This window comes from Rhinoraja longicauda, chromosome 5 (genome assembly GCF_053455715.1).
Source record: "Rhinoraja longicauda isolate Sanriku21f chromosome 5, sRhiLon1.1, whole genome shotgun sequence".
NCBI classification, from domain to species: Eukaryota; Metazoa; Chordata; class Chondrichthyes; order Rajiformes; family Arhynchobatidae; genus Rhinoraja; species Rhinoraja longicauda.
In genome coordinates, this window is record NC_135957.1 from 25,099,279 (window position 1) to 25,104,413 (window position 5,135).

Genomic DNA, 5,135 nt, shown 5'->3' on the forward strand with positions numbered 1-5,135 from the left:
CAGCATCTGCAGTTATTTTCTATACATTCTTATTCTATACCATTGTCAATGTGCAGGACTAGATAATAAATTACTGTTCATATTTAATTGGTCCTCATTGAAACCCTCATGATGAGATAAGGGGAAACATTGAGAAACCATCTGCTGCATTAGCATGTTGTTAAGGCAAATCCCTGCCACTTAATGCATAGGACATGCCCGTCTTGTTGCTTAATATTCTGGTGTTTGAGTGTCCAGGGAGCTATCTCTCCACACGGTAACAAAAGATGTATATTTTGGCCGTCTGGTGTTCTGCACTCGGATTCCTTGGACTAGTTACCAGTTTTTGAATAGGGGTTTGGCCAATTGGGATGTGCCCTATTGCAAATATGTAATTCTGCAAGAGCTACAAAATGTTAAAGTTAAGGTGATAATAGCCATTGAAACTAGTTAACTGTTTATTGTTGTCTTTGTGTTTAAAAAATATAAAACCTGATCTGCTTTGAGTAGGGAAAATCTACTGAGTCTGCAACGGAATATCTGCTTGATGTGACAAGTTAAAGATCTTTTATATCTACCAGCTTCAGTCTCCAAATGACTTGGTTCATAAATCACAACAATATAAGTAACATGCAGAGACATCCTTTGTCCTGTCTACAATCAGGAAGAAATAACCATTATTTAAAAGAAGTTTAATGCAATCAAACCAAGCCAATGCAGTTTTATGAAAGGAAATCATGTTTGACAAATTTGCTAAAGCTTTTTGGGATGTAGCAAGTAGCTTAATAAAGATAGAATTGTACGTATCATGAAGTTGGATTTCCAGAAGACATTTGACAAGGTGCCATGAAAGGCTGGTGCACAAGATGAAAAATCACAGGAAGTTCATTGGCATGGAATGAAGATTGATGATCACATGGCAAACGGTCAGAATAAACCTTTTTTCAGGCTGGATATAATTAGTGGTCAGCCCTGAGGCTCAGTACATGTGACATTTCTTAGCCCTCAATTAATTGGTATCAATATCAGTGATTTGGAGGAGGGTATAATGTATCCACGTCTGCAATGTCACAAAAGTAATTGGAGGACATATTGTGATTAGGATATTTGGACTTCAACAAAGATGGGTTAATCAGTATGAGTTTGGTATTGTCACATATATTGAGATACAGTGAAAAAATGTTATGTGTGCTATCCAGATAAATCATACCATACATGAGAACATCAGATCATGCAAAACGGAAAGTAAACAGTGTACAGAATATCGCGTTACAATCATTTTCTTTCAGATGTGCTAGATCGCTATCTCAATCTCGGCATTTATTTTAAAATTATCTAATTTCTGAAATTATACATGTATGTTATGTCCTTCTTTAGGCCACTTAATCTGAGAAACACTTGTTGCCCTGCTCAACCTCCGGAGCTCAGCAGTAGCTGATGAGGCCAGTGTGGACTTGCAGGTTCTGCCACAAGTTGGCCAAGAGATTCCTGATGGGATGGGTACGGGAAGGGTTCTGACCCAAAAGATCACCTGAACTTCAGAATCTCTCCAGAGATGCTGTCTGCCTGTCCAACACTTTGTGTTTTAACCAGTTTCTACCATTTAGGGGGAGGGGGGGAGGGGGGAGGGGGGAGGGGAGGGGGGGGGAGGAGGGAGGGGGGGAAGGGGAGGGAGGGGAAGGAGGGAGGGGGAGGGGAGGGAGGGGAGGGGAGGGGGAGGAGGAGGGGGAGAGAGGGGGGGAGGAGGAGGGGGGGGGGGGAGGAGGGGGAGGAGGGGGGGAGAGGGAGGGAGGGGAGAGGGGGGAGGGAGGGGGGAGGGGGGGGGGGGGAGGGAGGGAGGGGGGAGGGTGCCCACTCACCTCGGCCCCGTGGCGCCAGCGCTGCAGCCAGAGCGAGCCGTAGACCTAAAGCCTCTCCTGTATTTGGTCTAGCACCCTTCACCACCCCCCCCATTCACTCACTCAATCCCCCTTATCGCCCCTCCTCCCCCCCACTCACCCACTCCAAACCTCCCCCCCCTACCCCCTCCCCTCACCCCCACTCCCACCTCTCCCTCCCCCCCACTCACCCACTCCACCCCCCCCCTACCCCTCCCCTCACCCCCACTCCCACCTCTCCTCCCCCCACCCCCACTCTCACCCTCCAGTCCCCCCCTCCAGTCCCCCCCCCTCGGGCGTTCCGGAGCTGAGCAAAAAACGACAACCCTCCCCCTACTGCGCACACTCTGAAGCTGAGCACAAATCGCAACCCTCCCTCCCCCAAGTGCACAGGCGCTGGAGCTGAACTGGCAAGCCTTGATCATATCAACGGGTCCAAACTGCGCAGGCACGGACTCAGACTTCCCATTGTGACGTCATACGCGGGTGACGGCGAAAGGTAGAGAAAAGTGATTTTTTAAAGTTTAAAAAGAGATTTTGAAAGATTAAAAAGTGAAATGTTATAAAAAATATAACATTTAGTCCAACCCCAGGACAATGGTGAATAAGGTGGGCCTAAAATTATCACGCTATCGTGTTCCGTTCTGGCTGGCTGTGTCCAGTCACAAATATATTAATATATACACAAACAGAGAGTTTCAGTACTATACTAGACCAAGTGGACCCGTTGGGCCCAAACCTCTCCTGCATTGGTGCAGCACCCTCTCCTACCCCCCTCCCCCTCCTCCTCCCCCTCCCCTCCCCACCCCCCTCAACCCCCTTTATCCACCCTCCCTCCCTCCCCCCCACCTCCCTTTGTGATGAAGCAAATGTGTTGCGAAGTCCTAAAAGGCCTGTCCCAGTTCGGCGATTTTTAAGGCGACTCAAAGTCGTAGCAGATTGCCGAGAAAACGGCGACTGGACTCCCCCTATGACAATGTCTATGACAAGCTACGACAACCTACCACCTAGTCGACGGCAAGCTACCGACAACCGGCGACCCAGTCGTCGCGACTTAAGACGTCCACCTACGACAGCGACTACGACAAGCTACGACAACCGAAGTCAACCTACCTCCACCCTCGACAAGCTACGACCCTGTCGGCCACAACGGACGACAACTGTAGCCATTTCACGTCATTTTGGCGCCAAAGAGGTGTGGGTAGGGTTTCCAATCATTCTGCATCATGACTGCCATGGAGCAACATATGATGGCATTGCTCTTACAAGAACAAGCCCTGCTGCTTGCAGCGGCCCTGATGCTTAAAATCCTGCAAGACAGAGGACAAGAAGAATGGGGAAGAAGAAGCCCAAGAAGAGGTCTGTGTGGTTGAAGCCCTTGTCCCTGAAGAGACCCAATGCAGTGCAATGTCAAAATAAATGAAAAGAGTTCGCTTTTCGATGCGGTGCAATGCTTGTGTTTGTGTTTGTTTTATTGGTCAAAATAAATGAAATTAAAATATTTGAAAGAAATGCCATGAGAAACTACTCTGAAATACAATAACTTTCAAACATCAATCTTTTGTCAAAATGTCGAAAATTCACTTTATTCAAACATACAAAATTCTTATAAAAGGTGGATAACCGTCGTCAGCACCGGCGACATCCTAAGTCACCTGGCAACAACCTGGCGACAACCTACGGCAGCGCCCACGACAGGAGACGACAAGCTACAATCATTGGCATCAAGCCAGCAGTTGCCAAACATTTTCGTGCCTGTAAAATTTTCCGCGGCGACCAGAAAAAAGCTACGACTTTTTGGAGACTACTCACGACCATGCCCGCGACACACCGGCAACCATGCGGCAACAGCTAGTTGCCTGTAGTCGCCTTAAAAATCTCCGAACTGGGACAGGTCATTAAGTCATCGTTAGATAAAATGGTGAGAGGCTGTAATATCACAATAAGCCCACAGGAGGGCAGCCAGCTGCTGTGTTCGGGGCCAGATGTGAGTCCCACAGCTGAACATGACACGGGGCAAAAAAACAGTGATTGAGGCCCATGTTTTAGTGATATCTTCAGGGGGGAAAATATTTGAAGAATAGGAAAGCAAAATATAAACATGTCCATAAACAATATCTTTCCAGGCCTATGAATGTGGCTGCATTAACCAAGGGAAAGGTCATAACCTGGAGAACGTTAGGACACGGAGTGATGTCTGTATTCCAGATAATTTGCTACAAAAATACCAGAAACTAGGCTATAAACCTCTCCAGACATTTGGGGAACCCCAGACCACCAACCCTCATGGCATGCAATGAAAGGTGATCCTGCCACACCATCAATGTCCAGTCATGGGCAGTGTGAGGAGATTCAAGGTCTAAATTTACAATTCTTTGGAAATGAAGGCTCGTGCTATCAGAACTGGAGGGGACTGTGAGAGATGGGATCTACCTGCATTAAGAAAAGGCAAGGTCTGACTGGAGGTAGCCAGTCTTGCTTTGTGCATGGGAAATTGTGTCTCACAATTTCACCATGTTTTTGAAGAGGATTGACGAGGGCCACAAGGTAGACATTGTCTATGTGGACTTTTACAAAGCTATTGACAAGGTCCCGCATGGTAGACTAGTCTGGAAGGTTAGGTCTCAAACGATCCAGGAAGAGGTTTAGAGATACAGCATGGAAACAGTCCGTTCGGCCCACCGAGTCCACGCTGACCATTGATCACCGTTCCATGTTTTCCCACTTTCGCATCCACTACCCACTCACTAGGTGCAATTTCACAAAGGCCAATCACACTATGATCCTACACCTCTTTGGGATGTAGGAGGACCCCGGAGCACCCAGAGGAAGCCTAGGCGGTCACAAGGAGAACATACAAACTCCACACGGACAGCACCAGAGGACAGTATAAGAAAATAACTGCAGATGCTGGTACAAATCGAAGGTATTTATTCACAAAATGCTGAGTAACTCAGCAGGTCAGGCAGCATCTCAGGAGAGAAGGAATGGGCGACGTTTCGGGTCGAGACCCTTCTTCAGACTGATGTCAGGGGGGGGGCGGGACGAGGGAAGGATATAGGTGGAGACAGGAAGATAGAGGGAGATCTGGGAAGGGGAGGGGAAGAGAGGGACAGAGGAACTATTTAAAGTTGGAGAAGTCAATGTTCATACCGCTGGGCTGCAGGCTGCCCAGGCGAAATACGAGGTGCTGTTCCTCCAATTTCCGGTGGGCCTCACTATGGCACTGGAGGAGGCCCATGACAGAAAGGTCAGACTGGGAATGGGAGGGGGAGTTGA